The 25,320-nt window shown below is 47.0% G+C and overlaps 1 protein-coding gene across 1 annotated transcript in view; it reads left to right on the top strand.

Annotated features, from left to right (window-relative positions):
* The first annotated feature begins 8,704 nt into the window (after window positions 1-8,704).
* Window positions 8,705-25,320, top strand: part of MYO7B (myosin VIIB) — a 107,070-nt gene continuing 90,454 nt past the window's right edge. The window contains exon 1 of the mRNA XM_014550391.1: window positions 8,705-8,804. The gene's annotated coding sequence lies outside the window, so the exon portion shown is untranslated. The remainder of the gene's footprint in view (window positions 8,805-25,320) is intronic.

The following is a 25,320-nucleotide window of genomic DNA, read 5'->3' as shown; positions in this document are numbered from 1 at the left end:
GCCGGCCAGCCGCAGAAACGTTCCTCTTACCGGTCCGGGAAACGCTCCTCTCTTACCAGCACTGCATGATCTGGGAAACGCTCCTCTCTTACGGGCACTGCATGATCTGGTCAGCTCCTCAGGGTGCCCCCTTTAGGCTCAGTTCTCCGCAATCACAAAATCCAAAGCTCAAATCCCCCGGTGCCAGGAATCCCTTGGAACTCCTTTCCCCAGTCAGGGGCTGTGTCTGTCCCAAGAGACGCGGCTGTCTGCCACGCGGTCTCCCTCCGGTCTCTCAGCAGTTTTTCTAATAATGTCCTTTTGTGTCCCAAACCCCATCCAGGAGAACAACACATTGCCTCTAACCATTAAGTCTCCCTAGCCTCCCCTGGTCTAGGACATTTCTCAAACATCCCTTGTTTTTCATGACCTTGATAGTTTTGAGGCATCCTGGTCAGATATTTTGTCCCTCAGTTTGCTTTGCCTGATGTTTTTCTCATGATTAGACTGGGGGTTATGGGTTTGAGGAAGAATTCCACAGAAGTAAAGTACCCATCTTAACACAGCATATGAAGGTGACTTATCACAGGAAATATTAAACTTGATCACTTGATATGTTAGTCTGCTTGGGCTGCCATAACAAAACCACTGACGTGGGAGCTTAAACACCAGGGATTTATTTTCTCACAATTCTGGAAGCTGGAAGTCCAAGATCGATGTGGCTGCAGGGTTGGTTTCTCCTAAGGCTTTCTTCCTGGTTCATAGATGGCTACCTTCTCTCTCTATCTTCACATGGTCCTTCCTGTGTGCATGCCTGGATCCTGATCTTTTCTTATAAGGGCATCAGTAATATTGGGTTAGGGGGGACCCTAATGACCTCATTTAATCCACATTTCTTCTTTAAAGGTCCTAACTCCAAATACAGTACATCCTGAAGTACTGTGGGATAGGACTTCAACATACAAATTTTGGGGAACACAATTCAGGGCATAACATTTGGTTAGAGTAGTGTCTTCTAGGTTTTTCTAATGTCAAGTTACTATTTTTCTTTTTCTATACTTTAATCTACGGAAGGGAGTCACTAAGTCCAGCCTCTGAGGGGAGATTGTGGAATTCTTTCATTAAAAACAAACAAGCAAGCAGAGTACTCCCTGGCCCATTCTTTCCATTGTCCTGTGTGTGCCAGCACTGAGGTGTGGGGAGGTGTGAGCCCTCCCTGGACCCTGCAGCCCGGAGTGGTTTGCTGTGGAGCAGAGGTTCAGTCAACCCCACCACGCAAGTGACTGTGTGACGTGTCATCGAGGGGCTTTCACAACAGACCACCTCAAGACCTGGGCTCCCTTTTGGCTCCACTGTTCTATTTGAAGGCAGCTTATGTTCTCGGGTCTAGGTTTAACAGGAGACACAAAGCTGGAAAGAGTGCTATTAAGAGCAGATTTAGGAAAAGAGACTAGGGGTTGTATATCTAGTTTAGGGACTATGCAGAAAAAAAGTTGGGGCGTGCAGGAGGCAGCCTGTCAATGCTTCTCTCTCATCATTGATGTTTCTATCTCTCTCTCCCTCAATTTTTGTTTGTTTGTTTGTTTGTTTTTCAAAACCAGCTTAAAGCAGCAGTGAGCTTTTTCTTTTTTTTTCAATTGTGTGTTTGCTAGTCACTAGACATTTTATTAGAATCTATAAGGCATCCCGACCGGCCCTCTACAATCCAGGTGTATTGCCGTCTCTACCACTACTGTGCATGCGTGTGGTTATGAAAGAGGCACAGATATATCACACATCTTCTCTGGTCCATTCAATATCACAAATAGCCCGGTTTCGTTTGAAGAATGACTGCAGGGTTCTAGCAGCAGTGAGCTTTCATGGACTGTTTGACACTTTCCAGGGCTCTGAATGGTAAATGCCAGCACTAAAGGAAATCCTGCCCTGCCACACTCTGCTGCACCGTTCACTCCCAGCTGTCAGCAGGGGGGTGACAGCTCCTCTGCACCTGGCCAGCTTCAGATATCGCAACAGGTGAGATGGACACCACTCATCCCTGCCCCAAAGGGGCTGCAGTTTCACTGGACATACAAGTTCATATTCCTGAAACAATTGTGGTTAAGATGGTTTAATTACTGGAAGCTCGTTTATTACTCAAGTTCATTGGTTTGAATCCTGGCTCTGCCACTTTCTAGCTGTGTGACCTTGGGCAAGTTACTTAATCTCTCTGTGCTTCAGGCTTCTCATCTAGAAGTTGAGGGTAATAGTAGACTTAAATATGTTTATATGTAAATAATGATTTCTGGGACATAATATATATGATAGTCATTATCATTATTAATCTTAGGCACTGCGAAGGTATAAAAAAATGTAACATATGATTCTTGCCTTGAGAAGCTTACAATCCATCAGAAAGTCCTACTCTGAGCTTTGAGTAATAAGTGCTACAGGAATTAAAGGAGGTTGAGATTAGAATTAACTGTGGTACTCAGGGCCAACTTCCTGGGAGAGGAATATTTGAACTGTATTTGGAAGACAAAAGAAAATTTGGATGGGAAAGGGGTCGTGTTTTAACCATGTGGTTTAACTGTTATAACAGCATAATAAATTTCAGTGCCTTGACACAGAAAGTTTATTTCTTGCTCTTGTAAATGAGCAGTTGTATCTCTGACAACTGCTCATTTACAAGGGATGGAGGTGGTACTCTTGTTATCATAGGAGCTAAATATTAATGAAGGCAGGAAAAAAGAGAACCAGTCATTATTAAGCATAATAAACTAGGGAGCAGAAGCTTGCTTGATTCTCCAGGAAGTTAAGTACAGCTTACCCACACTCCCCAGGGAACCACCTGTCTGTCCTAGCAGACTTCTGGGGGAAGGGGTAGAATAATAAAGGAGGAGGTGAACACATGTGCAGTAAGAGCCAACATGGCGACCATAGAGGCCTGTCAGTCTAGCCTGGGAAAGGGATCTAATTGGACAGGACACAGGACTCCGGAAGATCTAGGAAATGGATAGGTTGGGGGCAGGGGGCCCATCAGAAGACCCCCAAAGCTTAGGAATATTTACATAAAAACATTCAAACCTGTAAAGGTTTGTGAGTTTACTTGAGCCAATCTGTCAACAATTGCCAGGAAGCAGAACTTCAATGGATTGGGATAATGCTCTGGAGAATGGCGGGTTACATCTGTATTTATACGTTGCAATCAAAGGAGGGACGTAGGTGGGTGACATGAAATCCACTGGTGATAGACTAGAGAGGTGGAGGCGGGAGAAAGCAAAGCTGGGTGGGGGGGAACCCCTGGGATTGGATAAAAAGCAAAATGATAGACACACACTTAGGTGGGTGCAGGAACAATTAGCATGATAATGAAGGAATTTGTGGTCTCTGTCCTGGCACCCAGCACATTAGGTTGTGCCCTAAGGGGTCCAGAAAAAGGGAAGTTACAAGTTACCCAGACATTTCAAGGGTGTGTTATTATAGAGGTAAAAAGACAGATAGGCTCAGCTAAGGTAAAGGTTGACCTTGTCAGTGACCATACGGGCCTAGGAGGTGACTACACACCATCACTGCTTTTAGTTCAAGTTTAATTTCAGACCATCCTTTGTGGTTACTTTCGGTCTCTGAGTTTGCAAGACCGCCATGCCGGCCTTCCCTGAGCTGTCAGGTTAGCATGTGGCCTCTTTCATCCACAGGAAGTTGATACATTAGTTTGAAAACATGCCTGGTCTGTTCCAAGCCCGAGATAATATAACCTGAGCCTAATAAAGACAAAGCCCCTCTTTTCTTTCTCCCAGTAACTTGCACTTGCCATTGGCACATTCTCTTTCCTTAGCAACCATGTGGCCTCAGCAGGCATGCCAACTCTGCAGACTCTAAATGCAGGGTCCAAGCAGGAGCCTGGGTATAGCAGCACAGCAGGATTGCAGCCAAGAACAGCACTATGCTACCTGGACAGGGTCTAAGACTGCTGATGCCAAACCAATGGCACAGGATGGTTGGACACTGGCCTTTGTTTTGACCTTGATGAAGATGAGGCTGGACCTTTTCTGTGGTGGGATAGATGGAGATGAAACATTGGGCACCCAGGGGCAGCCTTAGAACCCTACCATACCACATCCCCCCCACGTGTGGTTCTCTTGAAATGTTTTCCTTGAGACTCTGTGAAAGAACATGATTTTCACTGGCAGCACTCTGTTCCTTGCTGTCATTCAGGAACCCAGGCTCTTTCCATATCGTGGCTCCATCATTCCCTAGGGCCTTAGAATCCACTGCTAGATGCTCTGTATGCCACCAGCTGAGGGGAGAAGAAAGAAAGTGCACGATGGCACAGGAGATTTTAATGAGCCTAGCTTGCAAATGGGACTTATTACTTACCCTCATTCCATGGCTACCCCTAAATGTGATTGAGGCTGGAAAGTAGGTCCCAGCTATGGGACCAGGAAGAAAAAGAAACTCATTGTGGTGACAAAGAACATTACATCCAGGAGTTAAGAAATCCATCCTAATGCTTCTTTTCCCAGAAATGAAACTTTTATCAATGAGCTCCTCACCCTCAACCTCTCCCAAGAACTAAACAAAGTATCATTATCACCATCACAATCAGACCCATCAGCATCATTTACTTGGTTTATTGAGTTTGGCACATAATCAAGTTTTGTTTTACCCTCACGCTAACTCAGCCTCCCCAGGGCAATCAAATTAGTCACCAGGATATCATTGACCCTGGTCCTGGGGCACAAGCCCCTGTCTATGGTTTGTTGCTTAGGTTTAAATGCCAGGGCACAAAACTGAGATTTATTCACTGGAATGTTCACAGCTCTCCAGAGAGGAGGAAGTGGGACTCTCCTGCTGCCATGGACAAACCTCTTGGGGGGGGGGGGGGTTCTCAGAGGGGTTATGATGATAAAGCACAATCATAAATGAGTCATTCCTCCTGGATTGAGAGGGTGGACTGAGATGGCCTCCCTGACCCATCAGGACTTTGGATCCGAATTCTGCCCAGTTGCTGGTGCAGGGAGGATGAAGTACTCTGGCTGGCCTGATGACACGGTCATTTCCGTGGCATGTCAGAACCAAGATCCTGTAGGGAACACTAGTCCAATAGTCCCTTTCCTGCACCCTCCACACCTTCTGAGCCACATCTTCCTGCCATTTGAGGAGACCAAATGTGTGGGCATCTCTTCCAGGACAACAGCCCATTCTGGCCCTTGCTGGCCTCCTCTTTCCCTCAGCCTCGACTACACCTGGACCTGTGAGCTCTACATTGGTTCTCAGCTGGGGGTAATCTTGTCCCCTCGGGAGACATTTGGCAGTATTCAGAGACATTCTGATCGCATTACTGGGGGGTGCATCTAGTGGGTGGAGGCCATCCTACACTGCACAGGCAGCTCCTCCCAGTCCCCCAGCAAACAATAATCTAGTTCAAAATTTCAACAGTGCTAAGGTTGAGAAGCTCTAAGCTACCAGATAGATCATGCCCTGTGATTCTCTGAAGAGTAGCTCTGTACTGTGCACAGCTATGTTTCCAGGGATATCCCTCTGCCCTCACACTGGAGACCATGGCAATGTAAGGGAAAGGCCCTTCATATCCTGGGCTAGAGCAAGCAAGGTGGAAAAGCACCTTCCTTGCAAATCTTTAAAAGTAGGATGTCTCGTTCAACCTTGGGCAGGAGGAGCAGGGAGCCTGGTAGGTATGAAGGTTGGTGTGGTGTCATGAAGCGCAATGAGTACTGGCCTTGGAATCAGATGGACTTGGTTCAAATACTGCCTCACCACTTTTAGCTGTGTGACCTAAGCAAATTTCTTAAACTCTTCGGTTTTAACCTTCTTACTATGAAGTGAAGATAACACCCCTAATTTGTAGAGTTTTGATGAAGGTTGAATGAGATGGCACATACGAAGAGCCCAGCACATTGAAGGCTCTCATGAAATGCTAGCTTTCTTTGAAACAGAATTCTAAAATTCTCTGAAGAGTAGCTCAGTGACAGAGCTCAATGCTGGCCACTCTGCTATTTTATAGCGTTAATGGATAACTTGTCCGCTATAGGCTAGATGGGAAGATAAGGGCCACCAGGAAGCAGGATGTTCAGTTCACTCGATGATGCATTGGTAGAGCTGAAATGAAATGCTCACTGTGCTCTGTTTTAGTTGCTATGACAACACAGCAATGGGTTCCACCCTTGGACAGAAATGGAATGAAACATACGTTGTCCCATAGAGGCATTTTGGCTCAACTCAGAAACATCTATCTATCCTATATAAAAGGCTAATATGCTAAGTGTCTGACTGTCCGGGTAATGACATCATGTAGCAATGCCCGGCTTCCTCTCCCTAGCAACTAGCTTCCTTGCAGTTTCTTCAGCCCAGGAACAGGACTTGCGTTATAGCCAGGTGGGAACATTTCACACAGTAACCAAATGTCCGTGAAGTGTTTTCCCATGCCTCATTTCATTTGACCCTCACAGAAATCCTGGAGTAGGTAGATAGGAGACTCGGTGGAATCCTATTTTCTTTTCATTAGCCAGAAAATGGAGATGTAGAAAGCTTAGAAACTTGACCCGACTGAAAAGAAGTAAGAAATGGTGGACCTTGAAATGACTGCAGGTTTTCTCACTGCACAGAATATAGTCAAACACTGCTGCAGTTAAATATTTTACCCTTTGTTCTCCCTGTGTGATCTACAATAATAATCTGCTTCGTGTTGATATTTACTGCTGTGTTGCTGACAATTACCTAAAAGAGAAGTTGGGGTGCTTCACTGGGCTGGAAAAAGTTTAGCTACATCAGAAAGCAGGTCTAATTAAGCACGTTTATTCTATATCTATAAAAGGCTAAGTTGACTCACGCATGCACGATACATATAAATCTCTCGCTGGCACCATTCACACACATGTATTTCCATCTGTCATGGTCGATCTCGAATTTGGTTGACACTTCTATTATAGAGAAAGGGCAAATAACGATATTAAAATATTTCTTCTAATTAATTTCCTTTCAATGTGCATGAATCCGTGCACTGGGCCTCTAGTATTTTAAAGGTTAGCAGAATATTTGCATCTTGAGGAGAATCATGGAAGTAGCATTAGGCTGTGGGAGAGCCATGCTTGGTCACAGGTGTGACAAGGAAGAGCCTGTCCTGACTGCCCTGAGCCCATCTTTTTGATTTTCAGGGTGTGGGGCCCCTCAGCAGTGGACAACCTGCGGCTCCAGGAGAGCTGCCCCCCTCTGAGCCCTGCCAGGCACACGGCAGTCAGGCCAGGCCCTTGCAGTTACCTGCACACCTTCCACTGGGGGGAGGACTTGAAGTGCCACTTGAGAAAGGCCTGCAACTCAATGCTCATGGCCTTGTTTCAGTGAGCTCCCTCTGGAACGGCCCTGTGATGACGCAGTGCCAGCAACGCTGTGCGCACACACTGTTCACTGTGGTGCTGCAGATGACGGCAAATGACTGGATGCCTCCCGAGGTCCATCCAGGAAGGACGGTTTCACAAACGATGGAGGCCTGCAGGGTGGAGGATGGCGCTGTCTGCAAAGCCCGGAGGTTAAGTTCAGTGCAGTGTAAGAAAAGGATTATGACAATGTCGCATGGTAAAGAAGCAGGAGACAAGTTTGTAGGTATCTGAAATGTATTTCTATTAAATTTTGCTTAAGACAGACTCTAGATAAAGACATGTATTAAATTGTTTTCCTCTATTCAGATATTCTGTCCCACTATTAAAATATTTTTCTCAGCCTGGCCTGTGTGAGTCAGCACTTGAGCATCGACCCATGAACCCAGAGGTCACAGTTTGATACCCTGTCAAGGCACATGCCCGTCGTGGGCTGGATCCCCAGTAGGGGGCGTGAAGGAGGCAGCCGATCAATGATTCTCTCTCATCAATGTTTCTCTCTATCCCTCTCTCTCTAAAAATCAATAAAAATATAATTTAAAGAAAAAAAAAAACCAAGGGCAATGGCAGAGGGCCGAGAGCACCCAGCCCAGTGCTGAACCCCAGGGAAGGGCTCAGCGCCTGCCCGCCCTGGGCCTCTCCGCTCTCCTGCCAGCATTTGGCTTCTCTCCTCGAGGCCTGACATCGGGCCGCGACCAGCATGGCCTCAACTCTACAGGTGAGAGCTAGCTCCCCACTCTGCCTGCAGCCTCCACGCCCCCACACCCCGGTGAAGGGCAGGACCTGACCCGCCAGCTGCAGGGCCTCGGAGGCCTCTCCGCACCAAGGCAGGCCTGCAGGGAGCCGGCATCTTTAACCCTCCCCCTCAGCCTCACTTCCAGGGACTCCGTGCCCTCCAGCCTGGCCTCTCCAGAGAGGCACCGCTTGATGCCCTTTCCGTCAGAAGGGCCTGTGTTTGCCTCACAGCAACGCCCCCCCTTTGTTCCAGCCCCTGCCCACTGTTCCCAGGGACCCGCTGGCAGTCTAGTTGCCCGGCTGCATTTGGCTCTGCTCTAAGGCTTCCTGGCTGCCCCAGCTCTCCTTGTGTGCCTCACGTCAGGACACGGGTCCTGCTGAAAGTTTCCTGGGGTCCCCGCGGTGCCTGGGAAGATCCTGAGCGCCCTGAGTGACCAGCTGATTGTCACCAGGGCTTTCGCGATGGCCAGCGACAGGTCTGTGAGCAGGAGCCTGTGAGACTCTGCTGAAGGGCCGGGTTAAAGAGCAGAGTGCCGGAGGCCTGCCTCTGGGCTGCAGGGGCCGTGGCGTGGGCGTGCCTGGGCACCGAGGACAAGGTCCAGCCATAAATGACGTGGGCCCAGAGTGCCGGGCCATTTCCTCCTGGGCCCCCGCTTCTTCCTGCTCTCCCTGCCCTGCTCTCTCAGAGGCCTGGGTGGAGGGGAAAGGAGAGCTGACAAGGTAAGGGAGCACCTGGGGCCTCTGCCTGTGGGAGGCCGGGTGCTGCGGCCTACAGGCCTAGTCCTGTGGGCTGGGAGGATGGAAGGAGGATGGTGGCTGGGCAAGTGGGAAGTTGGGAGGCCAGGTGTGGGGAAGTGCTGAAGGGCTCACTGGAGGCAGGTGGGACAGGCCTACGAAGCAGAGAGCTGACTGGGTACCAGGAAGGGCAGCCGGAGCCTGGTCCATCGGCTGGGGGCCAGCTCTCCTGGCCTCTGCCCCAGGCAGCTTTGCTGGCAGAGGGGATGGTGGGGGTTGCAGCTGCCCCGCCCAGCAGCCTCCTGGTGGCCCCAGGCACGAACGCATCTCAGTGCACACGCCCGCACAATGGTGTCACAGCCCGGAGACCGCAAACGGTGGAAGCTGAGGGTCCACAGAGAGCGCAGAGCTGGCGCTTCTGAGTCCCATGGGTGCCCACCTGGACAATTGTGAAGGATCAAGTTAGTCCCCTGGGGATGGCCTGGGCCCGGCGGGAGGCTGGACCCTGCCTGCCTGGTCTCCAAGCCTCCACTGGGAAAAGGGGTGCCTGAGGGGCCACCACGTGGGCTCCCTTGCTGACTCCCCCGAGTAGCCGCGCAGTCCCCGTCCACAGAGGAGGAATCCGAGACACGGACATGGGTAGGGACTGGCGGGGGTGGGCCCCGTCCCAAATCTAAAGCGGGTGTTTGTTCCCCACAAGCAGGCTCCCCTCAGGTTGCACTCTCTAGCTCTGGACTTGAATTGTGTTCTAACCCATCAAACCCCTGAACTCAGTTGAGGATTTTAGTGTGAAGAAAACCAAAACTCTGTGTGGGCTCTCTAGGCCTGCCCCCGCCCCATGAACCGCTCAGCTGTGCGCACTTCCCCAGGAGGCCCATCACTGGCCCTGAACACCTGCTGGCTGGCCCAGGGCCTCTCAGGAGGACCCACCCGTGTGTCTGTCGGGCCCTGCTGCACCTGCTGCATCCTCAGCAGGGCTGGTGCCAGGTCTGTGCCAGGAGGGACAGACACTTCACGTCACCTGGACGTTCACATAACTCCGCGCTGTGATGTGAGGCTCTGGCTTGCACATTCCCACTCAGTCTGCATCGCAAGGAGGGGAACTGGTGGGCGTGCTTGTCACAGGGAGAACACTGAGGTGAGGTGGGTAAAGCTTTGCTCAGTGACACTGGACGGTGAGCATCTGGAGCAGCGGTTCTCAACCTGTGGGTCGCGACCCCTTTGGGGGTCGAAGGACCCTTTCACAGGGGTCGCCTAAATACATCCTGCATATCAGATATTTACATTACGATTCATAACAGTAGCAAAATTACAGATACGAAGTAGCAATGAAAATTTTTTTTAAAATATATTTTATTGATTTTTTACAGAGAGGAAGGGAGAGAGATAGAGAGTTAGAAACATTGATGAGAGAGATACATTGATCAGCTGCCTCCTGCACACCTCCTACTGGGGATGTGCCCGCAACCAAGGTACATGCCCTTGACCGGAATCGAACCTGGGACCCTTGAGTCCACAGGCTCTATCCACTGAGCCAAACCGGTTACGGCAATGAAAATAATTTTATGGTTGGGGGTCACCACAACATGAGGAACTGTATTAAAGGGTTGCGGCGGCATTAGGAAGGTTGAGAACCACTGATCTGGAGGGAGGGGCTGGACCGCCTCAGGGGTTCCCGCCTGATTCTCACTCCCCCAGGCTGCAGAGAACCGGCACTTGGCAAATGTATGTTGAATGAAGGTCTGGGGTAGTTTGTAGCAGAAGAAAAGCTGGGAATGAAGTCGAGTTTCTAACCCAGAGCCATTTTAGCCCTCTCGTCTTCCTTCGTTAGTCAAGCAGCAGGCAGCGTATTCCTTCATTGCAGGGGTCCAGGTGAGACTGCGCAAAGGAAAAGGGGCCCCACGCGGGGCACAGGCCTCAGGAAGTCAGAGGTGGAGAACAAAGGGCCAAAGAGCCAGGTTGGCGCAGTCTGAGAAGGAGGCTGTGGGGAAGGTGCAGAGCCAGGGCTGGGGTGGGGAGTGCAGAGCAGCGGGTGCTGAGCAGGGGGTGCTGAGCAGGGGGTGCTGAGCAGAGCATGCAGAGCAGGGGGTGCTGAGCAGGGGGTGCTGAGCAGGGGGTGCTGAGCAGGGGGTGCTGAGCAGGGGGTGCTGAGCAGGGGGTGCTGAGCAGGGGGTGCTGAGCAGGGGGTGCTGAGCAGGGGGTGCTGAGCAGGGGGTGCTGAGCAGGGGGTGGTGCAGAGCAGGGGGTGCAGAGCAGAGGCTGCAGAGGAGGGGGAGCTGAGCAGGGGGTGCAGAGCAGGGGGTGCAGAGGAGGGAGTGCTGAGCAGGGGGTGCTGAGCAGGGCATGCAGAGCAGGGGGAGCTGAGCAGGGGGTGCAGAGCAGGGGGTGCTGAGCAGGGGGTGCAGAGCAGGGGGTGCAGAGCAGGGGGTGGTTAGGCTACGGCAGCACACAGGGGCAGAGGGAAGAAAGTCACAGTCCCGCGGGGGGTCCCTCCACTCCACACTGTCACCGGCAAGGTCTGGGCAGTGGCAGCAATCAGGCCCTGTGCCCACTAAGGGAAGACGGGCTGGGGGCTGTGGCTGCACATGCCCCCTGGGCTCGCTCACCTGGGCAGAAGAGCAGGGCCCCTGGTGAGGACCCAGGAGCATCTTGTCTCTGGGCCAGGGGCGCCCTCAGGGGCGTGTCTTCATGGGCACTGCCCCCTGTGGACGTCACCCTCCTGCGGGGCCATCCTGTTGGGGTAGGACTCCCTTTCAGCAGAGGGAGGTGTCCTCTGGGGCCTGGGCTGCAGAGAGGAGCTGAGCCATCGCTGGCTGCATCGGGCACATGGAGGGCTCAGAATCCGGGCCCAGAGGCCCTTCCCCGTGTACACAGCCACGCCAGGCGCCACGGAGCTCCCAGCCAGGGGGCGGCTGCTGCCCTCAGCTCCTCCGGCCCCTCACTGAGCCTGTGCTCACCTTTGCAGGCGGTGGTTATCTGGGGAGGGGCAGGCTTGAAGCGCGCTGGACAGCCGGTGGGCAGGGGGCAGTGATGTAAGGAACGAAAGTAATGTGTGCACAGGGAGAAGCGGATGTGACAGAAAGGAGCCACACGTGAAGGAAAGGTCTCCCCACCGCCCTCTATTCCCACCCAGGCCCTCTCTCCAGAAGAAACCACTGTCAACCGTTTCGTATCGTTACCTCCAGAGAAGATGTATCTTCGTGTTCATACGTTGCATTCCTATGTTTTAAAACAAAAATGGCATTATACTGTCAAACATACCTTTTTGTAAACTTGATTTGAGAGAGAGAGGAAGGGAGAGGGAGAAACATCGATTGGTTTCCTCCCCAGCTGAGGATCGATCCCGCAACCTGGCTATGTGCCCTGCCCGCGAATCAAACCCACGACCTTCGGTGCATGGGACAAGGCCTCAGCCAACTGAGCCACACTGGCGAGGGCAAATATGCCTTGTTTTTATTTTATTTTATTCTTAATGTGATTTTATTGATCATTTTTAGAGAGAGAGGAAGGGAAAGGGAGATAGAAACATCCATGAGAGATGTTTGGCTGCCTCCTGCAGGCCCCTCATCAGGGATTGAGCCCGCAACCTGGTATATGCCGAGTGGGAATTGAACTGGCAACCTTTTGGTACATGGGCTGACGCTCAACGACTCAGGTACATTGGCCGGGCAAATACACCTCGTTTTTATTAATACTTATATATCAACACCTCTATTAGATTGACCCAAGTGAAACTGCCAATATCTGACTGTCTTGACTGTCGGGACTGGAGTGGCCCAGCCCAGCTCCCCCTCACCTCCTGGCTGTGCTGACCTCCACTCCACCAGCCTGTTCGCTCTCATTCTCCTGGGAGTGATGGATTCCACGCGAGGCTCTGGGGGTGTGGGGGAGGGGCAGTTAGCTGGTGGCCTAGGACAGCTTCCAGTCTCAATCCCTCCCCCAGTTCCCAATGCCCTTTCTGCCCACAGAATGCCCACTACCCCGTCCTAGGGCAATGCTGTGTCAGCCACCAAGGCAGGCCCTCTGGGCTGGCATCCATAAACCAGTCTCCATGGTGGTTCTGCTCCTCAGATGCCAGTCTCCTTATCTTCGAGGTGAGATGTCCCCATAGGGTTCTCATGTTGCTTAAATGAGAGGATCTGGACAAAGTGCCCTGCATGCCACCCGGCACACTCGGATCTCATCCTGGTCTCAGCAGCACTTTGATTTTCTCCCCAGACCCACCTCCCCACTCACCTTTCAGCATTTTCTTATCTACTCTTATCTATTCCAGCTCAGTGATGCCTGAGAAATGCATTTTAAAAAAATATTTTTATTGATTTCAGAGTGGAAGGAAGAGGGAGAGAGAGATATAGAAACATCAATGGTGAGAGAGAATTATTGATTGGCTGCCTCTTGCGTGCCCCATCCTGGGGATTGAGCCCACATGCAACCCAGGCATCCATCCATCCATCCATCCACCTACCACCCACCTATCCATCCATCCATCCATCCATCTACCCACCATCCACCTATCCATCCATCCATCCATCTATCCACCACCCACCTATCCATCCATCCATCCATCTATCCACCACCCACCTATCCATCCATCCATCATCCATCCATCCACCCACCCATCCATCCACCCACCCAACCGTCCACCCACCTATCCATCCATCCATCCATGCATCCACCTACCCACTCACTTATCCATTTATTATCCATCCATCCATCCATCCATCCACCCACCCATCCAGCTCTCCCTCCCTCCCACCCTTCATCCATCCATCCAACCTACCACCCACCTATCCATCCATCCACCCATCCATCCATCCACCCACCCATACATACCTACATTCAGCAAGCATGTCCTGAGCCCTTATTGGGATAAATAAGGCACAGTCCTGCTCTTAAGTTTCTCACAATATGGGAGAGAAACTGTTTTTATGTGGCGTTTTATGGGAAATGCCACATAAAAACAGGATTAAGTGCTGAGGTAGAAAATTGCTGCTGCTGCTGCATGTGAGGATGTCTGTGCCTGTATGTATGTATGTACATATGTGCATGTGTGTGTGTTCCTTCCACACTCATATCAGATCCAGTACAGAGACAGTGAAGTAAGAGAAGATATGGGACATTTCAGGAATTGCATGAAATTCAGTGCAACCTGGGGGAAGAGGTGAGATACAAGGCAAGCTGAAAACATTATGATTCTGAAAAACCTTGAATACCATAAAAGCATGGCACGTTCTTAGCTGTGAAGGTGCAAGACATGGCCAGTTTTTTGCATCTTCTAAAGATCACTTGGATGGTGGGCCCTGCCCGAGTGGCTCAGTTGGTTGGATGTCATCTTGTACACCAAAAGGTTGCAGGTTCCATTCCTGATCAGAGTACATACCTAGGTTGTGGACTTGATCCCCCATCAGGGCGCCTATGGGAAGCAACTGATCGATGTTTCTCTTTCATATCGATGTTTCTTTCTCTCTCTCTCTCTCTCTCTCTCTCTCTCTCTACCTCCCTCCCTCTAAAATCAATAAAAACAAATCCTTGGGTGAGGATTAAAAAAAAAAATCACTTGATTGGTGGAATGAAGGATGATTTTTGGAGAGACCAGAAGCAAGTCCACCTGGGAGGCTTCTGTTCTTCCAAGCGAAGGATGATAGGGCACTGAAGGGTGGGAATGACGGGAGAGCGCCTCTAGTTTTTCCTTTCTTTTGATGTCTTTTATCTAATTTTTTGTATTAGGGTAATTTTTGTATTAGGGATTTTCTATTAGGCCTCATAGAATGAATTAGAAAGTGTTCTCAGTGTTTCTGTTTCTTGGAAGATATTGTAAAGAACTGGTATCATTTCTTCCTTAAACGTTTGGTAGAAATCATTGGTGAAATCATCTCCTTATGTGAGTTTTTCACTTTACATAATTTTTTATTTTTTAATTACAGTTGGCATACAATATTATATTACTTTCAGGTATAAAATCCAGTGATTAAACATGTACCTAATTAATGAGGTGATCACCCTGATAAATCCAATACCCACCTGGCACCAGGCATAGTTATTACAATATTATTGACTATACTAGAGGCCAGGTGCACGAAATTCATGCACTCCAGTGGGAAGGGGTCCCTCAGCCCAGCCTGTGCCCTCTCGCAGTCTGGGAGCCCTCTGGCAGTCGGACATCCTTAGCACTGCCGTAGAGGCAGGAGAAGCTCCCGGCACCGCCGCTGCGCTCACCAGCCGTGAGCCCGGATCAGGGCTTCAGGTTGAGCAGTGCTCCTGCTGTGGGAGCGCACTGACCACCAGGGGGCAGCTTCTGCATTGAGCGTCTTCCCCCTGGTGGTCAGTGTGCGTCATAACGACCAGTCATTCTGCCATTCGGTCAATTTGCATATTAGCCTTTTATTATATGGGATTCCCTATGCTGCACTTTACATTTCCATGACTATTCTGTAACTATCAATTTGTACTTCTTAATCCCTTCACCTTTTTCACACATATCCCAAACCTCCTCCCATCTGGCAACAATTAAAATGTTCTCTGTGTCTGAGTTTTCTGTTCTTCTGCTTGTTCATTTATTTTGTTTTTTAGATTCCACATGTAAGTGAAATCATCTGGCATTTGTCTTTCTCTGTCTGACTTATTTCACTCAGCACAGTACCCTCTATCTAGATCCATCCATGTTGTTGCAGATGGCAAGGTTTCATTCTTTTTTATGGCTGAGTCATATTTCATTGTATATATGCACCACTTCTTTATCCATTCATCTACTGATGGACACTTAGGTTGTTTCCATATCTCGCCTCTTGTAAATAATGCTACAATGAACATATGGATATATATGCTTTGTTGATTTAGTATTTTAATTTTCTTCAGATAAATACTCAGAAGTGGAATTACTGGATCCTTCTTTGTCTCTTGTTATATAGCCTTTGTTTTAAAAATCTATTTTGTCTGGTATAAGTATTGCTACCCCAATGTTTTGTTTGTTTCCATTTTCATGAAATATCTTTTTCCATCCCTTTACTTTCAGTCTGTCTGTGTCTTTAGATCTGAAGTGAGTCTCTTGTTGACAGCATATGTAAGGGTCTTGTATTCTTAACCATTCAGCCTCCATATGTCTTTTGATTGGAGCATTTAATACATTTGCATTCAAAGTAATCCTTGAGCCCTGGCCGGGTGGCTCAATTCATTGGAGCATCTTCCTATACAACAAAAGGTTGCCGGTTCAATTCCTGGTTAGGGCACATACCTAGGTTGTGGGTTCAATACCCAGTTGGGGTGTGTACAGGAGGCAACCAATGGATGTTTTTCTCTCTCTCCCTTCCTCTCTCTAAAAATAAATAAACATATCCTCATTTGAAGATTTAAAAAATAAAGTAATTGTTGATAGAGATGTATTTATTGCCACTCTATTATTCATATTTTTTATTTCTTCTCCTCCTTCTTCTCTCCTCCTTCTCCTCCACCTCCTCCTTCTCCTCCTTCTTCATCTTCTTCTTCTCCTAAGAAGACCCTTTAACATTTCTTGTGACACTAGTTTGATGGCGATGAACTCCTTTAGATTTTTCTTGTCTGGGAAGCTTTTTATCTGTCCTTCAATTGTAAAGGATAGCTTTGCTGGGTAGAGTAATCTTGATTGTAGGTTCTTGCTTTTCATCACTTTGAATATTTCATGTCAATCCTTTCTGGCCTGAAAAGTTTGTCAAGAAATCAGTTCACAGTCTTAGGGAGTTCCCTTGTAGGTAACTAAATGATTTTTTTTCTTGTTGCTTTTAATATTCTCTTTGTTTTTGATCTTTGGCATTTCAATTTGATGTGACTTGGTGTGGGACTCTTTGGGTTCCTCTTGTTTGGGACTCTCTGAGCTTCCTGGACTTGTGTGTCTATTTCCTTCACCAGATTAGGAAAGTTTTCCATCATTATTTTTTTCACATATGTTTTCAATTCTTGGCTGTATCTCCTCTCCTTCTGGCACCTCCATAATGTGAATGTTGATACACTTGAAGTTGTTCCAGAGGCTCCTTATACTATCCTCATTTTGAAGGGATATTTTTCTTTTTGCTGTTCTGATTGTGTGTTTTCTGCTGCCTCATCTTCCAATCTCTGATCTGATCCTCTGCTTCATCTATTCTACTATTGATTCCCTATAATGCATTCTTCATTTTAGTTAATGTATTCTTTATTTCTGACTGGTCCTTTTTGATGTTTTCTAACTCCATTTTTCTGTGTTTTATTTTTTTTAAGTTCTCACTAAATTCATCTACTCTTCCCCTAAGTTCATTAAGCATCCTTATAACCAGTGTTTTGAACTCTGCATCTGGTAGATTGCTTATCTCCATTTTGTTTATTTTTCCCCCTGGCGTTTTGTTCTGTTTTTTCATTTTGGGGCATGTTTCTTTGTCCCCTCATTTTGGCAATCTTCCTGTGTTTGTTTCTGTGTGTTAGATAGAGTTGCTACATCTCCCAGGTTTGGTAGAGTGGCCTTGAGTAGTAGGTGTCCTGTTGGGTCCAGTGGTACAGCCTCTGATCACCTGAGCCAGGAATTCCTTGTGCCCTCTGCCCCATGTGGGCTGTGTATATCCTCCTGTTGTGGTTGAGCCTTGACTTCTGTTGGCACCTCAATGGGAGGGATTTCCCCCCACGCCAACCAGCTTCAGTGACTGACTGTGAACACCATGGAGGATCAGCTGTGCAGGGGCTGACCCCACAGAGCAGGACTTACTTCGGCAGGTCTCTGGCGCCTGTTGAGTTTGTCTCTTGAGTGTGTGGCTTGTGGAGGTGGTTGTGGTCTGAAGCTGTCCACTGGCTGCAGTTCTCTGGGGTCTCCTTGGAGGTGAAAGCCAAGGTCAGCCACTGCCTGTGTTCTGCCCAGCATGAGTTGCAAAGTAATCTACAGATGGCTGCGACTTGTGCTGAGCTTGGAGGTGCCCAGGAGAGGCCAAGCTATGAACCAAGGCCAGTTGCTGTTGGTGCCAGGCCTGGGACCACATAGCAAGAGGTACAGGGTACACTGAAGCCAGATGCCGCTTGTTTGAGAGATTTTAGGAAAGTCCAAAGCATGAACCAAGACAGGCCATTTGAATGAAAAAGCAACTGGAAATAGCTTGTGTGGGCCTAAAAGTTGGGTGTGGTAGGGTTTCAATGAATAACAGTGTGAGCTAGGTTGATGGAGACTCTGTGAGGGGAGGGCTCAGAAGAGGAACAATGGCCTCTGCCAGCACTTCTGTCTGGGAGAAAGCTGCCCCTACAACTCTTGCCCTGTTGCTAGACAATTCCGTTTCTCCCCCTATGTCCTTATGCCTTTCGAGCTGCTGCTGCAGCACTAGAGCAAGTGAGTTCGAGTAAGTCCATGCCTGGGTCTTCAGCAGCTCTTGTCTCACTAAACAGTTTTTACAGCCAGCAGTTCCTGGGACTTCTCTCCCTGGCACTGGAATCATGCACTGGAGGGCAAGGTGTGGGCTTGGGACCTCTCACTTTTCAGGAGGAATCTCTGCAGCTGAGATATTCCTCCTGATTTTTAATTGCCACACTTTGGTGTGGGCCCAACATGTTCCCTCTCTTTCCCCTCCTACCATTCTCAATGTGGTTGTTCTTTATAGTCTTATGTGTAGGATTCGTGTTCAGCTAGATTTCAGGTGGTTCTATATGATGGTTGTTCTGTAGTTAGGTTGTGATTTTGATGTTGTTGTGGGAGGATTTGAGTAACCCATTTAGGTATCCCACCATCTTGATTAAAAACCTCTCGTTGTGTGAGTTTTGATAGATTGTATCTTTCAGAGAATTGGTTCATTTCATCTTATATTTGTAGGTATAGAGTTGTTCATAATATTCCTTTATTATCCTTTCAAAGGCTAAGTATTCAATAGCTAAGTATTCAATAACTACCCTCTTTATTTCTCATAATTTTTCTTGCTCTGAAAATTTGTAGAGCTACTCCAGCTTTCCTTCGGTTAGTATTAGATGGTATATCTTTCTCTGTTTCTCTACTTTTAATCTATCTGTGTCTTTATATCTATAGAGCTAGGAGATCAGATTAATTGTCCAAGGGTTGTCCCTTTTTCATTTCTTATAATTGAGATTTGTAGTGTTATCTCTTTTTTCTTGGTTAGCCTGACATTATCAGTTTGTCAATGTTTTAAAAGAACCAGATTTTTGTTTCATTGATTTTCTCTATTGATTTCTATTTTTAATTTCATATGATTTCTGCTCTAATTTTTATTACCTATTTTCTTATTCTTGCTTTTAGATTATATTGTTCTTCTTTCTATAGTTTCCTAAGGTGGAAGCTTAGATTATTTATTTTAGATATTTTTTCTTTTTTAATATATGTATTCAATATTATAAAATGTATTCCCTCTGAACACTGCTTTCACTGCATTCCACAAATTTTGATAGGTTCTATAATTGGTTCTATTTAGTGGAAAATATTTTTAAATGTTTCTTAAGACTTATTTGACTCATGTTATTTAGAAATGTTTCTTCTAAAAAATATTTTTATTGATTTTTGGAGAGTGGAAGGGAGAGGGAGAGAGAGATAGAAACATTAATGATGAGAGAGAATCACTGATTGGCTGCTTCCTGCACACCCCACACTGCGGCTCGAGCCCACAACCCAGGCATGTGCCCTGACCAGGACTCGAATTATGACCTCCTGGTTCATAGGTTGATGCTCAAGCACTGAGCCATGCTGGGCAACGAACCTTCAAGTTTTTAAGAGAAAATATTCAGTTCCTAGCAATCATTTTAATATGAGGATACTAGGAAGACCCAAGTGCTTTCTTCAACAATTGATAGTTTCATTTTTTGACATTAAGAATGCAGGGAAGCCCTAGCCAGTTTGGCTCAGTGGATAGAGCATTGGCCTGTAGACCAAAGGATCCCAGGTTCGATTCCAGTCAAGGGCACGTACCTTGGTTGCAGGATCCTCGGGCCCTGGCTCTTGTCAGGGCTCGTGCAGGAGGCAACCAATCGATGTGTTTCTCTCACATTGATGTTTCTCTCTGTCTTCCCATCTCTCTTCCACTCTCTCTAAAAATCAATGGAAAGATATCCTTGGGTGAGGATTAACAACAACAACTAAAAGAATGCAGGGAAAGAGCATGTTTGGGGATGGAGGAGATGAGTTGCTGTGGTCCTGTTGAGTTTGATAAGCCCATGGCATATCTGCTGGAGATGGCTGAAGCAACAGACCTTGGTGTGTCAGGAGCTCAGAATAAAGATGAAGGTTGGAAACAATGAGTTGAAACTCAGTGGTGCTTTGACTCTGACAATGGCCCTGGCAAAAGCTGGAAATGCAAAATGGGACTGGGCAGGCTGAAAGAGAATAGAATGCGGGCCACCAGGTTAGTGAGGATTTCTGTTTGATGACAGAATCCAAATAGCTTAGCTCAAATAATCAAAGTACAGAAAAGCAGAGACAGGGTTTCTGTCTTTTGTCTCCTTCCCTCTCTTCCTGCCAACTTTATTCTCTCAAACCAGCTATTTTCAGAAAAATAGGGCCATAGCCCCTGGCAGTCCTGGCATAACTTTCAGACTGAAGAGGAAAGCCAACCCCCAATTTAGAACATGACAGGGAAAACCTATGATTGGTCCTTGCTTGGATCTTATGCCTTCTCTGGGGTATCATAATTCATGGTCACCATCAGAAAAACAGTGTAGAGAAGGGGAGGAGAATTTTCCTAAAAGGAATCAGAGGGAGGCATGCCAGACAGGACAAAAAAGCAATTAGCATGTCCCTCAGACACCAAGAGGCCAAGGCGAGGGAAAGGTCCTTAGGGCAGGATTGAAGGTGTCCCAGAGGCAAAAGGAAGGCAGGGAAATGAAGTCATTTAGAAGCCAAGGGGATGTGGTTAGGAAAGAGCGCATGGCGAGCAAGAACAAGTGAAGCTATAGGACTCGGACAGCATTGGCCCTGGATGGGTCAGTGTCATGTTTGCGGGTACAGGCATGTGACCAGGGCTGGGGAGGCAAGAGGGGTGAGATAGTGGAGGCAGCATGATGGGCCAATGCTTTCTTTTCTCCCCCTCTCCTTTTTATTAAGTTTTTTTGGGTGACACTGGTTAACAAATTTACACGGGTTTTAGGTACACAATTTCATATCATCTGTACACTGTGTGTGTTCACCAGCCAAGTCAAGTCTTTGTCCATCACCAGTTATCCCCCTGTTCCCTCTTCCACATCCCCCCACCCAATCCCAGCAGTCACCACACTGTTGTCCGTGTCCATGAGTTCTTTCTCTTTTATTCTTTCTTGCTCAGTCCCTCCACTCACCCCAAAACAGCCACCCCATGCACCCCAACAGCTGTCAGCCTGCTCTCTATCTGAGTCCGTCTCTATTTTGCTTGTTAGTTCACACTGTTCGTTAGATTCCACAAAGGAGTGAAATCATATGGTACTTGCCACCTTTCTCTGACTGGCTTATTTCACTTAGCATAATGTTCTCCTGGTCCATCCATGCTGTCACAAAGGGTAAAATTCCCATCTTTTTAATGGCCGCCTAGTATTCCATTATGGAAATGTACCACAGCTGTTTTATTCACTCATCTACCGATGGACACGGGCTGCTTCCAAATCTTAGCTATTGTAAATAACAGTGCAATGAACATAGGGGTGTATACATTCTTTTAAATTAGAATTTTGGGTTTATTTTGATAAATTCCCAGAAATGGAATCAATGGGTCATAAGAGAGTTCCATTTTAAAAATTTTGAGGAAACTCCATGTTGCTTTTCACAGTGGCTACATTGCCACCAACAGCACATGAAGGTTCCCTTTTCTCCACATCCTCATCAACATTTGTTTGTTGATTTATTGATGATAGCCATTCTGACACGTGTGAGGTGACACCTCATTATGATATTAATTTGCATTTATCTAATGGTTAGTGATGTTGAGCATCTTTCATATGTCTACTGACCATCAGTTTGTCTTCTTTGGAGAAGTGTCTATTTAGGTCCTTTGCCCATTTTTTTAAATTGGATTGTTTGTTTTCTTGGTGTTGAGCTATAAAAGTTCTTTATAAGTTTTGGATATTAACCTCTATCAGATGTATCATTGGCAAATATGTTCTCCCATTCAATGGGCCGTCTTTTCATTTTGTGGATGGTTTCCTTTGCTGAGCAGAAACTTTTTAGTTTGATGGAGTCCCATTGTTTATTTGGGTCTTTTCTATTTTTTTTTCTTGATGAGTCTGGCTAAAGGCTTGTCAAACTTGCTTATCTTTATAATGAAACAGCTATTGATCTTTTGTATTTTTTAGGCTCTATTTTGTTTATTTCTGTTCTGATCTTTATTATTTCCTTCCTTCTGGTCACTTTAGACTCTGTTTGTTGTTCTTTTTCAAGTTCCTTTAATGTAAAGTCATTTTATTTTTTTGAGATTTTTCTTGTTTCTTGAGGTAGGCTTGTAATGCTGTGAATGTTCCTCTTAGGACTGCTTTCCTGGTGTCCCATAGATTTGGGGTTGTTATGTTCTCATTTTCGTTTATTTCAAAATGTCGTTAGATTTATTCCCTGATCTCATTGTTTAGTAATATGTTATTTAGCCTTCATGTCTTGTCTGTTTTTCAGGTTTTTTTTTTTCTTTGCGACTGATTTCTAGTTTCATAGCATTATGGTCAGAGAAAATGCTTGATATGATTTCAATCTTCTTAAATGTATTGAGACTTCTTTTGTGTCCTAACATGTGGCCTATCCTAGAAAATGTTTCATGTGCACCTGAAAAGAATGTATATTCTGCTGCATTAGGGTGAAATGCTCTGAAGATGTCAATGGAAGCATCTGATCTAGTGAGTCATTTAAGGCTGCCATCTCCTTGTTGTGTTGTCTGGAAGATCTATCCACTGATGTCAATTGGGTGTTAAAATCCTCTTGTTTGATTGCTCCCTTTATCATTATGTATCCTACTTTGTCTTTCACTATAGCCTTTGATTTAAAGTATGTTTTGTCAGATATAAGTATTACTACCCCAGCTTTTTTTCCTTTTCCATTTGCATGGAATGTCTTTTTCCATCTCTTTACTTTTATGTATGTGGGTGCTCCTGCATTGGGTGCATATATGTTTATCAGGGTTATATCCTCTTGTTGTATTGATCCCTTTAGTATTATGAAGTGGCCTTCCTTATCTCTTGTTATGGCCTTCACTTTGAGGTCTATTTTGTCGGATATAAGTATTGCTACCCCAGCTTTTTTTTCATTTCCATTTGCCTGAAAGATATTTTTCCATCCCTTCACTTTCAGTCTGTGTGAGTCCCTTCTAATGAGGTGGGTCTCTTGTAAACAGCAAATGTATGGGTCATGTTTTTTTATCCATTCAGCCACTCGATGTCTTTTGATTGGACCATTTAGTCCATTTACGTTTAAAGTTATTATTGAAAGGTACTTGTTTGTAGCCATTTCTTTTTTTGTGTGGCTGTTTTCTTTCTGGGCTTTTTATTTCTTCTTTTTACACCAGTCCCTTTAGCATTTCTTGCATTGCTGGCTTGGTGGTGATGAACTCCCTTAGCCTTTTTTTGTCTGTGAAGCTTCTTATTTCCCCTTCAATTTTGAATGATAGCCTTGCTGGATAGAGTATTCTTGGATTCAGTCCTTTGCTTTGCATCACTTTGTAAATTTCTGTCCATTCTTTCCTGGCCTGATGTGTTTCTGTTGAGAAATCGTTTGATAATCTGATGGGGGATCCTTTGTAGGTAACTCTCTGTTTCTCTCTTGCAGCCTTTAAGATTCTCTCTTTGTCTTGTACATTTGCCATCGTTATTATGACGTGTCTTGGTGTGGGTCTTTTGGGGTTCATCTTGCCTGGGACTCTCTGTACTTGTGTAACTTTTTTCTTCCCCATATCTGGGAAGTTTTCTGTCATTATTTCTTCAAATAGATTTTCTAATCCTTGCTGCTCTTCTTGTCCCTCTTGCAGCCCTATTATGCGTATGTTACTTCGTTTCATGTTGTCCCGAAGCTCCCTTAGGCTCTCCTCCTGTTTTTTAATTTTTTTCTCCAGTTGCTGTTCAGATTGAGCTTGTTTCTCTGCCTTATCTTCTAACTCACTAATTCGGTCCTCTGCTTCTTTCAGCCTGCTGTTGAAACTTTCCATGGTGTTTTTGATTGTAGCTATATCACTTTTCATTTCTTCCTGATTCTTGCATAGGTTGTTGATTTTCTCATCCATCCGGTGAATGAATTGTACAACCATTATTCTGAATTCTTTTTCTGTCATGTTGCACGCTTCAACTTCATTAATTTCCTTTCTTGGTGATTCCTCATTGTCTTTCCTCTGGGTGTTGTGTCGTTTCTTCATTCTGCTTATCTCCCGATGGATCAAAGGTCGGGTTGCGTGGGCCTGGGCCGTGTGCAGTGGGAGCCTCCCACCACCTTAGTGTCACTGAAGAGCTCTGACACTAAGATGTGTGGTTGTTGTTGGTTGGTGGGAACCAGGCTCGCTCTGAGTCAGTGTTGCCAGCGCTCAATGTGGCCTCGTATGTGCCCTTAGAATTAGGGACCCTGCATGCACCGTGCTGAAATAGAGACCCCCCTGGAGCGTGTTGAAAACCAGAGCCCCCTAGCATGCGCCAGGAGTCAGAGTTCCCCAAGAGTCCAGTATCAGAGTCTCTGTTGCTTTGCGCGACTTCGCCTTGAGAATCAGGGTCCCTGTGTGCCCTTGCACCAGGAATTGGATTCACTGGCTCTTAGTATGAATGCACAGGGAATCAGGATCTCAGGCGCAGGTGATAAGAAACACAGTCAAGTCACTGGTGCTTGGTGCTGCCTCCTGCCCCGAGAAAAGGGATCCTTGGGCCTGTGCTAGGCAGACAAATTCCCGTTCGCGCGATTGCTCCCAGCCCAGGGCTCCGAAGCCCAAAGTGCGCGCAGGATCAGTTCCAAGGTGCTCGCGCACTTCCAGGCCAAAGTTCCTGCAGCGCTGAGGCCCCGGCAAGGGGCGGGTCTATCAGTTACTATGGCGCTGCCCGCGAACCTGCGGGAAGGGGGGATGGGCTCTGTTACTCACGGATCTGCCGCGGGGATCTCCGAACTTTTGGTGTCCGCAGGTCTGTAGCTGTGGTCGCAGGTCTCTGTCCCCAGTGGCTGCAGGGTCCTGGTATGCGTCTGAGATCAGACTGGGTGGTGCTGAGGCCAGGATCCTAGTCTCAAGCAGCTCTGTTTCCCAAGATGGCGTGGTCGCTGTGCCTGGGCTGGCCGCCTAGGAGTGTCCGCGCCGGGAGCTGGACTCCGCCGCCTAAGACTGCCCGGTTTAGCAGCCCCTTAGAAGACCTGCAGAATCTAACTGTCCCTAGCTCATACACACACACCACACATGTCCACACACTCCTCTATCACTTCCTTGCGCTCTCACACTCTCTCCCTCCCTACCTTCCTGCTGGTCGCCATCAAAGATCGTCTCTCCATCTCTTTACTTTTAGTCTGTGTGTATCTTTAGTTCTGAAGTGGGTCTCTTGTAGACAGCATATATATGGGTCTTGTTTTTTTTTTTTTTTAATATTTTATTGATTTTTTTTTTTTTACAGAGAG

This window comes from Myotis brandtii, unplaced genomic scaffold (genome assembly GCF_000412655.1).
Source record: "Myotis brandtii unplaced genomic scaffold, ASM41265v1 scaffold600, whole genome shotgun sequence".
NCBI classification, from domain to species: domain Eukaryota; kingdom Metazoa; phylum Chordata; class Mammalia; order Chiroptera; family Vespertilionidae; genus Myotis; species Myotis brandtii.
Note: the sequence above shows the minus strand (reverse complement) of the source record. Positions and strands in the feature narration are given on the sequence as shown.